Source organism: Grus americana, chromosome 22 (assembly GCF_028858705.1).
Source record: "Grus americana isolate bGruAme1 chromosome 22, bGruAme1.mat, whole genome shotgun sequence".
In the NCBI taxonomy this organism is placed as follows: domain Eukaryota; kingdom Metazoa; phylum Chordata; class Aves; order Gruiformes; family Gruidae; genus Grus; species Grus americana.
The window spans coordinates 8,699,578-8,719,778 of NC_072873.1; the positions used below are offsets into that span (position 1 = coordinate 8,699,578).

A 20,201-nucleotide genomic window follows, 5' to 3' on the forward strand; every position below is an offset into this window, starting at 1 on the left:
AGACGCTCGGCGTGGGAGGAGCTGTAGAGGCTTACCCTGTGCACGCTGAAGAGCAGGAGTCATCCCGTCGGGGTTTCGAGCAAAAGGACCCCTTTGGGCAAACCCCCAAAACGAAGGTTTTGAGAGATTAGCGGCCAAAATCTGTGTGGTTGCCTGCCAGGGTCTGTTTTAAGGAGAGCAGAGCTTAAGAACACGCAGTAAATTATTTTACCTTGGGTATTTGGGCATTTGCTTAGCACTGTCTTGCCTGAATATATAAAAATGATTGCGTGTCCATTTGTTGATGCAAACTGAAGGTCAGCTGGTCCAAACCAGAATCCTGGGCTTCCCAGAGGAAGTCTGATCACACTCCCCCCCCTTCCCCAAAATACTGCGTGTAGGAGTCGGAGAAATACGGTATCAGTCAGACAGGTGAGAAAAGACTGAAATTTATTTCATATCATTGTTTTTTGAATTTCTGCTGGAAAGAAAAATAAAATGTTTCATGCGTACGCAGAAGTGCGCGCAGGATACCCCCGGCGAGTTTGACTTGGCAGTGTTAGCTTTGCCACGTGGCACGGATCGCGGTCTCGTGTTTTCTTTTCCTCTTCCCCTGTGAAACATAAACCCACGTGGACGATGACCGACATCCTCCCGATAATCCCACAGGGAGCTGCGGCCGACGTGGTCCACGCTGATAGAACAACCTCAGCTCTTGGAATTTGAGCCGGTTGTTTGAACTGTAGCGCAATATGGCGTATAGGTTCTCTGCGTGAGTGTGATAAATACAAATTGTCAGCATCAAACAAAAAGATGGGATCACGGAGAGTCTCCGTTTAGAATCCCCCCGCTCTGGGAAAGGCAGGTCAAGGAAATGGTTTCTTCTCTCCAGCGTCTTCATAAATTCCAATTTCATAGGTAACTAAGTGGTATCTTTGGGGTAACGTAAATTAAAATAGAGCAAGTCTTCCAGGTAGAGCCGTGAGCTTGGCGAGCTGTTCCTGACAGCGCAATCAGTGCAGCTTTTGTGGTACAGAAACTTCCCGGCAAATTAGGAGTGAAAAGATTAAAAAAAAAAAAAATATCTGGCCATGAATGGCATGAGGTCTCGGGGCTTTTTGTTCCTGTCGCTGCTGCTCTTCTCAAACAAATGTGAATACGCGGATGTTAGACATCTAGTGTTTCCGCTGCGAGTTATTCCTTCAGCATCCCAACCCCGAAACCAGAAACGCGTTAGGACCACTTGAGAAACGGCTGGGGTTGGAGAGGCGTCTGCTGCACACTTGTCTGTGAAACCGCGGGTTGGAAAAACCTCTCCAGGCTCCGTTGCCTCCGGAGTTGCAACCGTGGAACTCCTGGGCTGCTTCAGGACTGAGCTTTCACAATTTTAATTTTCAGCTAATTTCTTTTCTTTGGAGGCACCGACTTCTTTTTATCAGAAGAAAATACGGAGGCAGCCCCATAGCCAGCAAAGCTGTCAGTCGGCAGGAGGAGAAAGCAGCTGAGTCCCTCTCCCCGTCACAGGGTCCCAGGCACGGAGAAGCTGTGGATGCCCCATCATTGGAAAGGTTTCACAGCATCTTTCAGGTGGTATCTGCAGGGAAAATCTGCTCCCAGTCCACATGGAAAGGACCCCTGCTGAGATGGTGAGGACCGAGGAGGTCCTTCCCTGGGTTCTTTCAAGCAAAACACTTTCAGCTTGGTTGGCCTCAGGGAACGTCCTCTGCGGAAGCTTTTGCTCCTTCAAAAGCCAAAGCACAGATGATGCCTTTAGGAACCAGCGTAATGGTTCTCAACTCATTCCAAGGCTGATTTCTTTGGAAACGCTAAACCTGCTTGAGTTGGGGCTTGTGAAGTTGAGAGGGAATCTCTCCGGCCTCTCCGGAGGCAATCCTGAAGCGCTCTCCAGGATCGCCGAAGGGTAGTGAGTAGAACTTGCAGTCTGTCTCCTTGAAACATTGTGCTGTGCACAAGGATAGAACCAGAGTGATGCTGCCAACAGAACTGGAGGAGGTTAAACACAGGATCCAGTCCAGGACCTTTAGAGAATTCTGTGAAGATGCGTGATTTGGGAAGTCCCTGATAATCTTCAAAGAGAAGATCTGTGATCTCTCCAGCTGGCGATCCACCTGCATGGCATTACGCTCCTGCAACATAAGGAGGCAAACAAAGGTCTCCTGACAATATTCTGTGTGTTTATGAGAGGGAGGATTTCTAAAGTAGAGTACTTACAGTAATGAGACGTTACTTAGAGTGGTGGTACTCACTTCTGCTGTCCATAGTTTAGTGCAGAGAATGACAGTCTGGAAGTGTTCTCACAAAAGAGCTACAGGAATGATTTAAAATGCAGAAAACCAGACTGCAGTTAGCACTTGATAAGGTCAGTCTATCAGTTCGTAGAAGATTAGTTTCAGAGTTGGGTTGATGGTTATCTGTGAGAACACTAAACAAAAGCATTTCTTTCCGTGTACGTAATATTTGAGGCAATTTCTTTAGGGCCATTGACACTAAGTCTTGAAGTGAGAGGAACAGCCTTGGTCGTGTCTGAAATGAGACATTCTTGTTTCATTTCTCAGTCTTCCTGCCCAAACCTACCGGGTATCACGGGCTGACCCAGGTGCTGTGCTGCTGATGTTCAGGCGGAGAAGGGACAGGGGATGCCGGACAGTCCTGAAGTGGTGACATCTCCCTGCTGAACCTTGGGACAAAACTTCCGAAGCATCTTTTCCAGGTCGTTTAAGATCTACCTGCGGGTGTGTTGGGAGATGGTGGCAAAGGAAAGACCTGTCGAGTTTTCAGGAGGTAGCCTGACTCTGGAACAGAAGACCAAGGGGCAGGAGAGGGGAGGGTGGGCACTAGGAAGGTCCCAGGAGACCACCGCTGTCAGGCCTCCAGCATTCTTGTCGTGTTTGTGGCTCCCTTGCTCTCCGTCCTGATAATCCCCTGGGATAACCTTGGCTCTCATTTCAGCTGAAGAGCCTTCTTCATTTGACAACAATTAACCGCTGCAGCTTCCGAAGCTACCGAGCATTTCCAAGGGGTTTAGGAGAAGCCACCTTCTTCAGCCTGCCCCACCATCAACTCTGCAAAGACCTTGGCATGGAGATATAAAACCAGCAAAAAAACCCCTCCGGTTGTGCCGGGCCGGGCCGCATCGTGCACAGAAGAGGAAATGTTTTTCAAGAGAACAGTCAGAAACATGGAATTTCCTCCGGAAATATCACGTGTTCAACACCCTCGATGGAGATCTAGGAAAGGTTTATTCATCTGCGTTTGGACTGGAGGCCAAATTTGGCCCTATCAATTCTCTGATGATCTGCAACCTCAATGGGAAGGAATATTGTGGGGGGAAAAAAATGGAGAGCCTAGGCAGGGTGAGCAAAGCAATGCTGCTATTAATTACACGAGTGTCATAGTCACCAACAATGAGGGTTTTGTGCCGGCCGCTGCTGCGCACAAAGAGGAATCTTGGCCCGGACGAGGACAATAAACTGGCTGGTGCACATTGCCAGGGAACAGCAAACCTCCCATGGAAAGAGAATTCGGTGCCTAAAATCTCCACTTCTCCTTAAACTGTAATATCCTTATTTTCAAATATTTGTCTTATTAATCCGTTCTTTAGCAAATCTGTAGCTATCGAAAGGCCTGCGCGGTATTGGCACTCTGTCTCGAGTGCCGTTTGTCACTTGGTCAGGGCCGGCAAGAAAAACCGGGCACACAACCAGCGTGCACAGGCGGCGACAACTTGGCTGCGACGCTCGGGTGCGAGATCCTGCTCTTGGCGGTGCCGGGTGGGACGGGGTCGGGGGGGTGGCCTTGGCCTGCAAGGGAGACAAGAGCGCTGGCTGGCTGGGATGAAATCCAGCGATGCTGCGTTACAAAAAAAACCCAAAAAACCCCCTCTGGTTTGCCTTAAAAAATGGAGCTGGTGGAGAAGAGCTGCCACGGCAGGAGGAGAGGCAGGACGATAGGGCGGAAGCGGGAGATTGACGGAGCTTCGGGTCATCTTTGGAGGACAGGGAGGAAATCGTCCTGCGGTGGGGTTTTTTTTTCTCTGGCACCGTGTGAGTGGTTTCGCGTGAGCTGAGGGCGAGTTTTTCTCCATGCCGGTGTCCGTTGGTTGAGCCGCGCGGCGCCAGGAGAACGTGGGCTGGCACCCCGTGGTGTGCCTGGCCCCTGCCCCATCACTCCTCTCCCCGCACCCTGTCCGCCCTTGCCCCCCTCCCCACCGCGCTCCAAGCTCTTTGCTGTCCACCGCTCCTTCCTCATCCTCTCCAAGAACCACGTTTGCTCTTTTTTCTTTTAAAAATCATCTTTACGTGAGCGTGGTGTTGCACTCGCCTCGAACGGGCGTGAAAACATTCACCTGCGCAGCATCAGAGCCGTGCAGAGACGCTCGCTTGGCTTCGTGCCTGGTTTCATTTTCACTCGATAAAGAAGCTACTTGAGCTAAATCAAGCTGCTGCAAAACCACGTAGCCGGCTCCGCTCTATCGCTTTTCAAAATAGATTTTGGTTACGAGCGTCGCTTGGTGCTCGGGTTAAACAACTCCGGCAGCCGTCGAAGGCAGCGACGCCGAGCGTGAGCCTGCCTGCTCTCACCTTCCCGCGGCGGCTCTCTGGCCAGGAGGGCTTTTGTCACCCGAGGAAGGTTTAATTTGTCCTCTGGGTTTTGCCCCTTTGCCAGCCCCCATCGGTGCGCGCCCCTTTGATCAGAGAGGCGCAGCCGAACCGGGCGGCAGCTCGGACCCTCAACCTCCTTTGCGTCGCTCATGCAGCTGAGCCGCCGGCGTGCCAACAGCCCTCCCGCAGCTCCCCCGGGTGCCTGGCAGCACGGATGAGTTTTCCAGCAATTCAGGAGGAAAGAAGCAGAGCAGTTCGATTTTACTGCCGCCCGGGAAGGCACGGGACGCGTCCTTGGCAGAGGGTTGCAGCGTCCCTCCTGGTATCTCAGGTGGGGGTTTGCGGGGAGCGCCCGTGGCCGGGTGAAGCTGTCCTAGATCCAAGTGCAAAGCATCCCCTTAATTCCGTGCGTTTCCATGCAAAGCAAATGGGTAGAAATTGTGCAAAGCAAAAAGCTGACACGGAGCAAGCGCCGTGCCGTCTCTTTCTGTAGCCGGAGGCAGCGTTGGCCATCAATCACCATCGCTACAGCGACTTATTACTTGACGTTTTATTAACAAGAAGCCCATTTATGACTTGAAAACGCTTATTCACGAAATCTGTTTACACTTAAGATTATATAAAGAGGCACACGCTGGATTGCCTTCACATTATCAAAACCCAATGACTCATTAAATTTAACCAGAGCAAGTGCTGAACTGGCACGTGCTTTGTTAAAGCCGTCTTAATTTCCGACGTGCTGTTTCCCTGCTGTGGCTTTTGCCCCCCAGTTTTCAAATCTGGGCATCCAATGTTAATTTAATTCCTCCTGTCTAGTGGCACAAGGGCAGATGGGATGGAATAGTCCATTTGGGGGTTTTAAAAGCCATCTTTGACCTTCAAATATTGAAGTTTGTTGGAAGATGGTTTTTGTGGACTCTTGATTTACCAAAGGCGTTTTGGCCCAGGTAATTAGCATTAACCTTGAGAGCGTATGCTGCTTATTTTGAGCCTTTTCTATTTTCCCGCAGTAAAACCAGAAAGGTTAAAAGAATTAGAGAAGGTAGGATTTCAGCTGTATTTAGTCTGAGTTCAGTTTGTAAATATAACTCGAAAACTGCCAGCGCTTGTTAATTGTTCTGGTTAATACTTTGTGAGCTGCCAGTGATTTTGCTAAATCAAGTTGTTGATTTAGTAATCAAACTAATCGCAGCACTTCGAAATTCTTTTAATTTGAAGTCACTTTAGGTGCTGCGGAGTTAAGGAATCGTGCTGTAAGCTTATTGTCAAAGGGGCTTTCTGCATACTTATAATTTAAAAGAATGGCATTTTGATTTTGTTTTAGTAAAACGGAAGAAAACCGGCAGTAAATCTCTCTGGCAAATTGGATGCGTTATTCTGGATTTTGAGGACAATTGAACTGGAAAGTATTGACTAGGCATAGGTTTAATTTAGGTTTTAATGATCATTTTTGTATAAGTAGTCTTTAAATCCCTCCTACAAAGCGATCAACACTCCAGAGGTAAAATTCCACCCCTAGGAATTGAGGAGGAGGCAGCTTTAAATAGCACAGCACCCTCCTCCCTTTTGTCCCCGTCCTTGTGCAACCAGGCAGCAGACAGCTCATCCTCTTTGGTTTTCATCTCCTTTGGATCCTGCAGATGAGGAGAAGAGATAAAGGCACGAAGTAAAGGAAGGAGTCTCCGCTGCAGCCGTCAGCCCCGAGGTTAGAGTTCCACAGGCAGGAGATTCCAGCAATCCCGTCTTCCTCCAGTCCCCCTGGAGCCAAAAGCTCTGTCCCCAGCTTGGAAACCAGCTGGGTGTCCCTCTTCGCCGAGAGCCACGGCCATGCCCTGCCCCTGCCTCCTTCGGTGCTGTTCTTGGTTCAGGGGATGCTCGGGGCATCAGGGGTGAGCGCTGGCACGGCCCTGTCTCTGGAGAGCACCGCCGTGGCTGCCTCGGCACAGCAGTAAATCCATCGGCCGTTTGCGTTTTCCTAGTCCACCGCTTTTTATTTCGTCGCGGGGCTGGGGACGCGGGAGGTGCTCCCCTCCGCAGCTGGCTGGGCATCCGTCCCGGGTGATGGCGGTATTCCTTCTAAAGCTTTCCTGCCCCTTCCCGGCTCCAACATTTGTGGAGCTTGTCGGCTGTCGATGTCTAGCAGTCTGGGAAAAATCTTAAATTCATCACTAGGATCAACATCTCGTCATCCTCTTCCGATGCCGTCAGCCAGGGCTGGCCCTGAGCAGCCTCCCCGAGCCGTAACAGGATTTCCTTGCTGCCTAGTCCCAAAATTGGATCGCATTTTCAAATTGACCCTATTTGGGATGGGGACTTGAAGCAGGTGACCTTCAGCGATCTCCTCCAGCCTGAATTATTCTGCGAGCCTGTTTTTCGGGGGCCTGCGGTGGAAGGGCAGGCAGCGTGGGACTGAGCCGGGGTCCGCTGGGAGCAGACCTAGCTGGAGCACCTCTCGCTTTCTGGGTCAGCCAGAAGCTGGGAGCGCCGGGGGGGGTGGGTAATGTGCACATTCAACCTCGGGTGACCGCCTCGGTCTCGTCGATAACAGCTCTTCTGGGCAGCTGAACGGAATTGATGGGCTCCAGGAACCCCTCATCCTCCAGAGCTGGAAAAATAACCTGTAGCCAGTGAATGAAAAATGCATGAAAAGAGGCTGGAGAGACATCCTGGGCTTTCCTGCTGCCCTGAGAGAGCAGGGTAGCCCAGATCCTAGCGGGATTGTGCTGTTGGGGGTTTCAGATCCGTCACAAGTCCTGGATTACCGTAGGGTTTTTTCTTCTTGCTCTGACCTTTGCATATAGAAGCTGAAGTGGATTTTTTGGAAAATCCCTTTCAAAGCTGTCACTCTGCTCATGGCCAAACTGCAGCCCATCGCTTGCCTTTTGGTTTTTCCTTGTCAGATAAACCTGGGAAGAAAAAAAAAAACCCGATTGAGATCTAGTCAGAAGCGGTAGCAGATGTTACTATCACACATCTACAGCGCTGCCCCTGCAGAGAAACATACCCCAACAGTGTAATTCTTCAAAGACGCGAGCCAGCCGAGTCCGCGACCGTGCGAGTTTATAGCGAGTCTGGGTTTGGGTTGCGGTTTCCTCTGCGAAAGAGGATGCGGAGCAGCTGGGTGCCAGCAGAAAGGTGACACGAGCTGCTCTGCAGTTTGTCCAGCTTCCCCCCCCCAGGTGAAGGGCTGCAGCACGGGAGGCTCCAGTTCTCCTCTCAAACTCAACTGGGAACGCTGGGTCAGTAGGGCGGGTTGGGGATTGTGCAAGAGACCGAGAGAGAGCATATGGCGATGGTTCTCGCTGTAGTGGGAAGGGCACACGGATGCTTTCAGCAGTGGAAATAGCGACTACTAGGCCAACGCAAACTAATTGCGTCCTTACTACGCTGCCGAGGGTCTGTTAAACAACAGCGGGAACTAAAGTGAGACTCGTGGGCTGTGTAAACCCAGCGCTGTGCGACACCTTCGGGTGCTCCTGTCCCGGGCTGCAAATCAGGGACAGCAGTTAACGCTGTTAGAGAATCATAGAACGGTTTGGGTTGGAAGGGACCTTAAAACTCATCTAGTTCCAACCCCCTGCTGCGGGCAGGGACACCCTCCACTAGCCCACGTTGCCCAAAACCTCATCCAACCTGGTCTTAAACGCTTCCACGGTAATATCCTATCTGCTTCGGGATTTTTTCGGTTCCAAAAAGCAACTGGCTTCTTCTAAACGTATGGAGGCTTTTTTGTTTGTTCGTGGCTTTGAACAAATTATGTTTTCTAGTGCTGCCTTCTGGTAGTGTATATTTTTTATGGAGGGCTGGGAGAAAGCTGTGTGCCTGGCTGGCGAACCTGTCTTTGGGGAATAGGAAGGGTGTAAGTTAAGCAGTGAGTTAACTTCTCTTTCCTCTGGCCGTTTCTTTGACCGTTTGCTATCTTTTATCACGCAGGCAAGCGGCTAGCGTGCTTCTGTCTGAGGAGATTGCAGAAGGGGGCTTTGGCAGAGATGGGAACAGGAGCCCTGCCTCTCCTGCTGCCCAGCCCAATTTCATCCAGAATGCCTTTGAAATTTAATACGCCTCTTCGATGTGCTTTGTTAGGCTGTTAACAGCTGTCCTAACTAGCGTCGGACTGCTGGGCTCCTGCTCCGGCGTACTCTGGTGAATAGTTTGTAAGTCATTGGCCGTGCTGTTGCGGGTTAACTTTCCATGTTAGGCTGTTAATCATCTCCCGTTACCGCTCGCTCCTTTATCTCAAGTGGAAGTTATCTCTGGAGCTGATCTGGAGTGTTTAGGGTTCAGTTATACGGTTTGTCTGTGTAAGGGAAAATGTGATAATTGGCCGGTGGTTACCCAAGGAGCAGAGCAAAATCCGCAGGGTAAGCCTCTCCTTCCTCTCACTTCACACCTCTCCTTTCGAACGCTTAATCCTAATAATCGTAAGCGTTTGGATGTATGACTTGGCCGCTTGGCACGGGAATATCAGAATACTTGGTCCAGTTGGATTGATTCGGTGTCACGGGACATTGTGCTTGTCGGGCGAGTTAATATAGCCCCTGCTTGGGTTTAATAGAAATCCCTTCCAAAAAGTGCGGGCGCTGGATTGCATTGTATTCGCGGGACTCTTCAGTCTGGGGAGCTTTTGCCTGCGTGTGCAGGGAGGACTGCCTTTATAGAGTCAAAATCAGAACTTGGCTTTACTTTAAGTAACGTATAAAAAAAAAGGCAGCTTTGAAACTTGTAGCGATACTTGTGGGCTGACGAGTGCTGGCTGCTGCCTCGCTCGACGGGAACCGAATCTTTCCCAGGTCGTGGGAAATCATTCTCGGGGTCCTGAGGCTTTGGTTCTGCTCCTGTATCACCACATCTCCTCCAAGGACCAAACCTCGCCTCTCATCCTTGCAACAGCGCACTTGGGTCACAGTTTCAGAGAGCTCAGAGATCGCGGAGGATATGAAAGATCATTGCACAGGTTTTATTTTTGAGTATAGAAGTGCAAATCAAGAAGCTTTAATTTTGCTGACTTTTTGCTGGCAGCAGCTCAGTTCCTTGTGGGAGGGACAGAGAGAGCAAAAGAGGAAGAAGCAGCTCCAATTAGTGACCTAAGTGTTTACACTAGCTAAGGAGCACTTAATTACCTGTCAGCAGCTTGCTTTCTCCTGGTCACAAGTGTTTACACCCGGAGCCAGTAATTCCAGCTGTTTCCCTCTTGTGCTGCAGGAATTCAGAGATAATTATGCGCAGTGATTTAAAGGTAGCTAGCTCGTCCCTAAATGTGTCATGTGAAGATGCGTACACCCAGGAGAGTCAAGTGAGTATCATCACCTTTGGGGAAAAAAAAGAGTCTGAAAAGAATCTTTATCTCCTTTCGGCGTCGGCGTGCTAGCAGTACGCCAGAAGCTTGACCTCACTGCGTAGAAGCAGGGCTGCCGAGGCAGCGCCTCACCAAAGCACAGAAGTAGATTTATAAGCTGCCGCGTTATTTTCAGGTAGGTTTTTTTTGCAGAGCGGCTCACTAAGTCGCTCGCGCTGACTGCCGTGCCGCGCCGCGCTGGACTTGGCAGCAGTAGGTTGGCGATCTGTAGGTGACCTCTGTTTCTCGGCGATCTGAATAAGCCTGTTGGCTCTCCGTGTCCGCGGCAGGATTTTAGCCCCGGAGAAACTTGCATGACTTAAGGAGGGCTTTCATTGATCTCAAGGTCAGGCAGAGTCTTTTAATCGTCTGACCTAATCACCTGCACTGCACGAGCTCTGGAGGTTCCCCCAGCCGTACAGAAGATTGCTTAATACCAACCTCTTGGCATAACACGGACGTCGTTCAGTGCTTTGCCTTGCTAAGAGCAGGATCCGCGCCGAGACGGACGAGATCAGGGAGAGCGTTAGCGCTTTTCTCCCGAGGGGTCGCACCCACGCTCACTCCTTTCGATCCTCTGGCTTTTCACGTTGGGTCTTTAGTTTTGCGTACAGCGCGTTTCCAAGCTCTGTGGTCCAGGGACCGCATGCTCGTGTATTCTGCCGTCGTCTCCTTATTTCTAGCTGTTGTATTGACGGGTGCCCTGGGTGTTGTCAGCTGTTTTCCTCTCCGGATGTTCTGCGTGTAGAGCTGTTGGAGACAGAAAAGAGAAGCTCCTGGACGGCGAAGGGGAAGGAGGCCAGTTCACTCCACTGCGGATGGGAAGGCAGAATGATGAGGCTGAGAACACGTTTCATAAAAAGATTGGGTTTATCTTACGTACCGAAAACCCTCATCAGCTACCTCTGTCACACGCAAACAAAAATTTACGTTGCAAAAATCCATCATCCTCAGATGCTGTTTTTAAATTAGAGTGAAGAATGCTCCGCGTTCGTGATGTTAAGATGAGCGGAAGATAGTCCTCCTGCAGGTCACGTCTCGAGATGAGGGATTCATTTGCCGGTTTGGTGGTGTTACCGTTGAGCTCTGCGGCGAGCTCCTGTGTGGGCATACCCTTCGAGACGAGAGGAAGGATTCTCTTCCCAGAGATTATTTCACAGTGGTGGCATCTTATCTTGGCAGTGCAGTGGCTCTTCAGAAAAACATATAGGAAGCCTCTTGAAATGATGTGATAGCCTTGGAACAAAGAGTTAATCTATTCCTAGTGGAAGCATTTGCTTTGCGACTCATTTTTCTCCGTTCGCGGCTCAATTTTTCAATTTATCACAGAGAGCAGTGTGAAAGATTTAACTCTGGTAAGCCCGGAGGAGGGTGGAAGCTGATTAGAAACTGGGGTAGGGGAAGATACTTTGCTCAGCTGGAATGACTGCAGCAAAATAAATTAATGCTGAATGCCTGAGCCGTAGATATTTGAGTTGTTAACGGCTTTAGCTTTGCAGGCATTTGGTTGATGTAGCAAATGCCTCAGTGCCACGTGTAAATCTGCTGATTTCGCCTAGCGTGGACTCTGAAATACGGAAGCATAAAATATTGAGAATTCTGCCTGCTGAAAGGTGGATATGGGAATGGCAAGCCTTACCACCCTTTGGTACCTCCAAATAGCATTGGACGTGGCTCGGGGATTATAGTTATCCATCCTCGCCACAGCCCCGTGAAGTGATTAGTATCCCCGTTAGCCTGGAAACCGAAGGCTATACCATGCCATTTCTTATTAGAATAATTCTGGTTTGCCAAACTTGCCTGTATTTGGAGACATTTCTGTAGGAGCGTAAGACCCCGTAGGTCACCGGGGCTGTTTTCCCACGAGCGCGGCAGCGCGTCGCAGAATCCCAGCGGGGCGTTTGCGAAGGAGAGGGATGAATCCAAAGGCCCGGGGTTGGGGTCCCGAGTCGTTTGGTATAAAGGCGGCGTTGTCAGAATCGCTGCAGTGGTGCTGCCTGCGACCGCCGGTAATTACAGCCTGGGGCATGAGTTCCAAATCTACGTGAAGCAGCGGGTCGGGGGTGGGAAGAAAGCGGCTCGTCGACAGAAATAGCATTTAAGTGAAAACCGTACCCTCCGCCGCAAGGAAAGATAGGAAGAAGGATCGATTCTTTTGCAGCTGAGAACGCAAACTGTGCCAGGCAGTAATTAAAAGCATTTTACCCTGCCTGGTAACGTGTCTGCGCTCTGAAGCTCGCATCCTAAGCCTGCTCGGGAACAGCCCCGTGTTTATTCCGGGGAGATGGAGGGGCACCGGCAGCCTCGCCGGCGGGTCGCGAGCAGTCGCTCAGCCCTCCGCCGCCTCTCCCCACTCCATCCGAATCACCTCTTGGACCTTCCCCGGGCCTCGCCTTGCCGAAAGCTGTGTGATGCGCTCCTGAGATCGTTTAAAAGCCCGTCTAATAGGGCAGGGATATCGATCTAGCCTGTGATTTCCACAATGAGATCACCCTGCCTACTGAGCAAGACGTTGAATTGCAGGCCGGGGGGATTTGCTGTGTTTCCAGCTCGGGCAGCTGATGATAAATGTTTGAATGTATATGTCCGGGACGTGTTTACATAGGAGTTGTCCTCCAGTGGAGTCACGTAATACCCTGAAATGCAAATTATATGTTGTTGCAATGACGCTGTAAATGCTGAATATAGTGGGAATCGGCCTGGCAGTGCGCATTTCCCTTCCAAACTTTTCATTTCTACAAGCAAAAATCTTTTTGTTTATGCGCCCGTTTTTCATGCTGGCTTTGCCACGAGGAAGAGTATTTTTCACATGATCCAACACAGTTATTTCAGCTATTTCTGCAAATCCAAACTTCTTGCTGAATAAGTTAGGCAAAGGAAAAGCAGAAATAGGTCAGGTATTTAAATAAGACGTGGTTGTCTCTCTTCACAGCAAGTTGCCTTTTTTCCTGCCTGTGTGAATCGTGCTAACGTATCGGTGAATAAAGACGAGAGAACAAAGGGAAGCAGAAGTGCCAGCGTTTTTATTCTGGGATTGCAGCTTCAGAGCCCTTTACTTTGCAGAAGCGATACCGAGACCGCTCCGCAACGTCTCAGCAAATGCTCCTGAAATAATAAAAACCGAATTGGCTGCCCAACCTCTCTGAATACACAAGACCCGCTTAAAACCCTGCCCGTCGTTTTGCTATCACATGAAAAATTGATTTCCCGGTATAGCCCAAGTCCTGCTTCTAAGCAGCATCCTTGATGCCTCACAGTATAATATTCCGTATAATATCACGGAAACAGCCAAAGTTTGGTGCTCTCAGGAATCATCTGGCTGGAAAGGTGGAGAAGGCGGCTGCCTTGAATCATTAGTCACAGGGTTATGTTCCTCAGCTCGGTTCTTTGTTCCGGGGAGCGCCTGCGGCTGATCCCGAGCCCCCGGCAGGTCGGCCGTCCCGTTGTTTGAGGCTAATCGGACTGCTCTTGCTCCTTGGAGAGGACGTTAGGAGTTCAGAATTAAATTCCTCTTTTAAAATACCCGCGTGGTACTCTGCGCTACCGGAAGGACTTTGTTTCACGACTTTTCTGATGGAAGGAAAAAAATCTTTCTTAGAAAATCCGCCTCATGGTTTGTTCTCCCCAGGCTACACCTCTTCAAACCTGATTCACTCCGATGCTTTTGACCGGAGCAGTAATGACTTTCAGCATGCCTGAGATTTGGTTAGACCCAAACTGTTTCACTGGGATGCTGTAATGCTGACACAGAGGTGATGTCAGTGCTGGTTCTAGCCAGGCTTTCCCGCACGGACGGAGTTTTTAAGGCGGTAGGAGCGACTTTGCCCTACGTTACGGGAACGGAGGCTGCTCCCAGCCCTGCGCGGTCCAACCATCCTCTTCCTTCCCGAGCGTTCTGAAATCCCCCGCTTCTTCCTTAATTTGGGCACCTCATGATTGCCTGCTGCGGTTATTGCTTTTATCTTTTCTGTAAGCCAAACTCTCCTCTGGGTTAATGACCAGCCGTCCCCATCTTTGGGCCATCCTGTGCTGGGAAACAGAGGCCAAATTTTCTCAAGACTTAAAAAAAAAAATTAAAAAAAAAAAAAGCGTTGCTGGGGAACTTTGGTGTAGACGAGGTGCGTCAGCCCCTGACGGCCTGAGGACGGTTGTAAACCTGTTCAAACACCATCCCTAAAATACCGTCCGCCTCCGGGACTCTGCTGATAGCCCGTGGAGATGTTGGGAGCCGAACCCCGATGCACCGAGGCAGAGAGCGTACTTGCTTCATCTCTTCGGGCTCCTCCGGAAGGCCCTGGGTGTGTTCGGAGACCCGGGAAGTACGAGGGAAGGAGCAGTCGGTTAAAAAGCTAAAACCTGACCGCGACGATGGAGCAAGCGAGAGGTCGGTGCCCTGAGTCACCCTGACCTGTTGCTTCCTCTTCCCCTTCCTGTTCGTCATCCTCTGCCTGATGATTCTTCCCTGTCTTGTTCCGCAGGGTCCGGTACGTGTTGTAAACTGCCGCTGGTCTGGGAGGCGCCTGGCAGGGCGACGTGTTTGCAGGAAACACCGTGCTGCCTGCAATATCCCTGCTGCCTGCAGCATCCCTCCTGCCTGCAGCATCCCTCCTGCCTGCAATATCCCTGCTGCCTGCGATATCCCTCCTGCCTGCAGCATCCCTGCTGCCTGTGATATCCCTGCTGCCTGCAGCATCCCTGCTGCCTGCGATATCCCTGCTGCCTGCGATATCTCTGCTGCCTGCGATATCCCTCCTGCCTGCAGCATCCCTCCTGCCTGCAATATCCCTGCTGCCTGCAATATCCCTGCTGCCTGCGATATCCCTGCTGCCTGCAGCATCCCTGCTGCCTGCAGCATCCCTCCTGCCTGCGATATCCCTCCTGCCTGCAGCATCCCTCCTGCCTGCAGCATCCCTCCTGCCTGCAGCATCCTTCCTGCCTGCAGCATCCTTCCTGCCTGCAGCATCCCTGCTGCCTGCAATATCCCTCCTGCATGCAGCATCCCTCCTGCCTGCAATATCCCTGCTGCCTGCAATATCCCTGCTGCCTGCAGCATCCTTCCTGCCTGCAGCATCCTTCCTGCCTGCAGCATCCCTCCTGCCTGCGATATCCCTGCTGCCTGCAGCATCCCTCCTGCCTGCAGCATCCCTCCTGCCTGCAGCATCCCTCCTGCCTGCGATATCCCTCCTGCCTGCAGCATCCCTCCTGCCTGCAGCATCCTTCCTGCCTGCAATATCCCTCCTGCCTGCAGCATCCTTCCTGCCTGCAGCATCCTTCCTGCCTGCAGCATCCCTGCTGCCTGCAATATCCCTCCTGCCTGCAGCATCCCTCCTGCCTGCAGCATCCCTCCTGCCTGCAATATCCCTGCTGCCACGTCCTTCCCCATCAAATGGCTCCCAAGGGGGCGACAGCGTAAACCCGAGGGGTGTTAAAATCACTGCGTTTGAGTGATTCTTCTTTCGGCCAGAGCGAGAGAGGTTTTTAACAGGGAGACCTCAGCGAGACTCCTCAACGTCAGGTTAAAAGCCTGTCGTTAACCGAAGGATGATTCAGCTTCCTCAGCTAAAATGTCACAGCGTGGATGCCGGGAGAGGAGGAGCCGTCTTCCTCGGTGGCATAACACCGTGATAACCTGAGCACACCCCACCCCTCTGCGCTCGCCTTTGGTGAAAATTCATGGTTTAGCTTTCAGGAACGAGCCGCTGGTCGCGGGCTGGACAGCCCTGACACTGCCTGCCTGATTCCTCGGGGAAAATGCTCGTGTGTGTTGCTGGTTGCCCATGGAAGTGTGACCTTCTATCGGGCACTACGTGATAAAAAGCTTGCTTCGCACGGGGAGGGTGAAGAGGAACATTGCTTCTCTCTGGGAGAAATGCTGCAGGAGAAAACGGCACAATAACACCTCTTTTTTTTTTTTTTCTTTTTTAATGGCATTTTTCTGTCCCCTGAAGCTTTAGCCAATTTCTCTCTTTTCTATTAGAAAAGGAGAAAAATCTAGGTTTTCAGATCAGATCTGGAAATAGAGAGGCAGATTAAGCACAGCTGTTCCAGGTCAGAGGAGCCAAGGAGGGGAGACATCTCGCGTGCCGACAGAGCGAGGTCGTACCGATGCCTGGAGGTACGTGACTCCTTGTCCGAAATCTGCCTTCGGGGCCAAATTAATTCAGCGTTGCTACCGGACAGAGTGGTCTGGAGGACTGGGAAGCCGCTGGCATTTTAACATGATGTCACCTCGTCCTGCACAAAGTAGGTCATGGTGACATCCTGCCTGGAAAAACCTCTGCACCAGTGCTGCCGCTGCAGTGGTGAGCAGGACCATCCCCGGTAAACTTCAAAAAAACCCCAAACAAACCAAAAAAACACCCTCAGAAAGGGGAATTCATGCAGAATTAGCTTATGCAGGGGTTATCCGGGGTGCACCGAGCAGCAATCGCGGGAGGCAGTAAACGAACCCATCTCTCGTTGCTCTGCGTCAGCCCGTTTGGCTGGCAGAAATGAAGCATCAGATGGGATGATGAATATCCGGGTTGCCATAGTGACTGAGAGCTGTAGTGCTAAAAGCGGTCGTTCTCCATCACCCCCTCCCTGCACGCACACCCAAGCTGTCACACGCCAGTCAAAGGGAGACGGGTGAATTATGCCCGTGCGGTGCCGGGCGAACGCACCTGGCAGTGGATGTTCCCCGGGATGTCAGAGCCCTCCCATTAAATTCCCGGCTCCGGCTTTAATGAGCTCAGCGGCGCTGTGTGCAGAATATAATGGAGCCGAGTTGTTTGCCTGCGCAGCAGCTCGGCGTTTCACAGGACGGGAGCGCGGCCAGGACAACTGGGGACAATGACAGCCGGGTCCTCGGCACGGCCGCCCTGCAGAGGCGGTATCGAACCGAAGCTTTTGGAGCCGTGGGTGCGACGCGACGACGCATCCCCGCTTCCCGGCCCCTGCGCGTGGGGCGAGCCCTCTCGCCGTCGTCCTCGGGGCCGCGCGTCCCCAGATCCGCTCGTTCCCTGCAGCTCCAGCGGCATCGCAGCCGTCGGGGCTGGCAGAAGCCGAGCTTGTGGCTTCGCCTTAGAAATTGCCCTCCCGCTTATCTGTGCTGGCTTCCTGGCACTTTCACTTTGCCAGGTTGATCCCAAAGAATAATGAGAAAAAAACAAAAGGAGGAGAGAATTTCAAAAATGTGCACACTTTTGATTTTTAATTTTTTTTAATAATAATTGTAGGGGATCTCAATGAAGCTCGGTGGCAGCTTCCCCTGTTTTGTGACTTCGAACCTCGGCCAGACTCTAAAAATACCTATTTAATTCACAGCCCTGCCCGTACCAGTGGGAAAAGCAGAGCCGCTCGTCCGGCGGGATGGCTGCAGGTTATGTCTGTAGCAAAGAGAAACGACAGGGCGGCGGCAGCACTTCACCATGGCGTCGTTTCCCAGCGTAATGCACCCGCCAGCTGTTTCGACTGCTCTTTGATACTAGAAAATCCTTGTAAATTTGAGTGGTAAACAGTTGAATAGTACCATGCTGATTGTCCTCGCCGTCAGCGCCCTATACCTCACGTTCTTGCAGGAGTTGGCTAAATACATCCCAGATGACTGAAATGTGCTGGATTCCCTTTGAAGTTTGGGGTTTGGTTTTTTTTTCAAATTTCTTCCTTTCTCAAACTTCAAAAATTCAGCCAGCAGAATTTTATCAGCATCTGCTAAACAGGCCCAGAGCATCCTTTTGGGAGGGACGTTGCAAATGCGGGTCCGGTGAATTCGGCCCGCTGGCTGGGCGATGGCGAGGACCAGAGCTGTCAAGAAACCGTAAGGAGAGATTGCTGCTGCTCCGCAGCCCAAATCGAGGTCCGTGATGTCCTAAACACGAAGCAAATCTGCGCTCGTCTTCCTAAGTGCTCTTATTTGATTTATGTGCTGGTGCATTTCTGCTGCAGGATTCTTGGCATAACCCCGTGAATGCGCCGACGTTCTGCTTTAGCTCTGTCTCCAGCCAAGGACTTGGAATCATATTTTTGGCATAGTGGTTTTTCTAAAATATGTACCGCTCCAGCGTCTTGCGGCCACGTTTGCTCCTACTAAAGCTGAAAGCCGGATGAGAGCTGGCTCTCAAAAGCTTCGCCAGGACTCAGAATAGCTGAGAAAAATATGACTAATTGGAGACTTCAGCAGAAGCTGTACTTTATATATTGTATTGGTGCTGCACCCCGGGAAAGCTGCTGATGTTGAGATCGGGGTCGGTTTGAGTAGATGAAGGCAAGCGGCACGTGTCACCGGACTGTACCGCGCGTGTCCGTCGACCTCGGAAACTAAATTTCTCTGTTTAGCCAAAACCAAGTAGGATGTAAACTGAGCTGCAAAGCACACGGGAGCCGTGCGCGTAGGCAGGGCGAGGGCGTTACGCAGTCGTAGAAGTCATTTCTTACCTAACGAGATCACTCATTTCATAATCCTGCACCAGTTTCCGCTCCTCGCAGAGGCAGGTGCCGCTGGGTTAGCCCCAGGTGACGCTTCTCCTGTTATTGCTGGAACCCGGCGGGCGTTTGAGAAGATGGAAAGGACGTGGGCGCCTTCCCTCCTGCCACCCATGTCACCCACGAACCCCGTGTGGCTCGCGCCCGGCTCGCCCCATCCTTCTGCTTTCCTCCGCACGCTTGCTTATCACCCGTCTGTAAATCTTCGGCGTGCTGAAGGCTCGATGCAAAACTTAACCGGTTTAGCTGTCGAGAGAATGCAAAAATACGCTGAATTTTGTGGGGGATTTTAATTCTTACGGCACCAAACCGCACGTGGCGACCAGGGGAGGGAAAAGGAACAGTATGTGGATTTTAGAGTAGGCAATTCCCTGCAGTCCCGAGCACTCGAGCTGGGCATGCGGCATGTTGGGGTGCCTCCTGTTAGGGTGTCGGACCCATAACCCGTTATTTAGGTGGAGCCCGGTCGGTGGGTGCTGTCGTGGTTCTCCCACAGTGGCTGGGAGCTGCCTTCTCCCCCTCTCCGCTCAGGAGCTTGGGAATTTTTCATTTTGCCTGCTGGAGGAAATAAAATATTTAATGCACTGTGTGTGCTTTTGCTTTTTTTTTTCCTTCCGAAAGCTGCTTTGTTGATGAGATTTCCCAGGAAATACCCTATTTAAGTGAACGCGCCTTTTTCATCCAGAAAACCGTTGACCAGCTTTAGCGAGTGCTTCGTAAGGGATAAATTACATCAGGCATTGAACGCTGACAGCACGAGGAGAGAGAAAAAAAAAAAAAAGACCGAGACTTCTCCGTTGGAAGCGTGCAGATGAATTCTCAGCTTCGACAGGAGCAGAAGTCGGAGAGCATCAGCGACGGCTCCAGGAGCCCGATGCCTCCTGCCTGCTGCGGGCAGGGGGACGGTGCTGCCCGAGCCTTGCTGTTTGCGGCCGGCGTGCAATTCATAGCCCAAGTGGGGTAACGAGGTCGGGGTACGGTTTATAGCTGAGCTTGGGTCCCTAAAGCGCATCTCTCCCATCCCAAAGTCCATCGCCTTCAGCTTGGAGATGGTGGTCGTGTTAGGGCTGGGGTTTGGGGGGGTGCGAGCGGTCGCCCCGGTTCGGCTGGAGGGCAAAGCTTCAATGAGTTTTTGATCCCTTTCTTGAATTTCACGTGATACGGGATAATTAACTTCACTTTTTGTTTCCATCAGATCTCCCAGGGATGGAGGAAAGGGGATGTCAGGGTACACCGCGCGGCGCGCTCGCAAAGTGATGTCTCAAAACCACTTTTGGGGGGGCTTTCCCACCATCAGTTCAGAGCTTTGGGGCGCAGACCCCGTAGGTAGTGAGGCTGTGTGGCTGAGACCTCACCTCTGTTAACCCGCTTTTTAGCTGCGTAGGTATTTTATTGAAACCTGGCTGTTACCCCAAGCTCCCGATGGAGGGGAACAGCCCTGGAGCGGGGCTGGGGGGGGCAACCCCTACCCCATCGCCCCGGGGATCCTCCTCTCCCCACAAACGCGCAAACCAAACCGTTTTGCTGGAAGAGACCGCAGTGTTTTACAGCTCGCTGATTTTCCGGAAAGCTCTCTCTGGCTAGTGAGGATGGATGCACAGATGCCCCAGTTCCTAAATAAATGAAGAACCAAGCGCGACTCGCCCGCGCTGCTCTGGGACCGCCTGACCTTGGGTTCAAGTAAGAATAAAAGCGTTTTAAGAATGCGAGAGCCAGATATTTAATGGGCGAGTCTTACCCCTCGGCTAGAGGGCACGGAATATACCTGGATCTACCGCAGACGCATCACAAAAAAAAAAAAA

The 20,201-nt window shown here is 51.5% G+C and overlaps 1 protein-coding gene across 4 annotated transcripts in view; it reads left to right on the forward strand.

The window, feature by feature from the left end:
- MYO1D (myosin ID) overlaps positions 1–20,201 on the forward strand; it is a 160,756-nt gene that overhangs the window by 130,183 nt on the left and 10,372 nt on the right. The window lies entirely within an intron of this gene.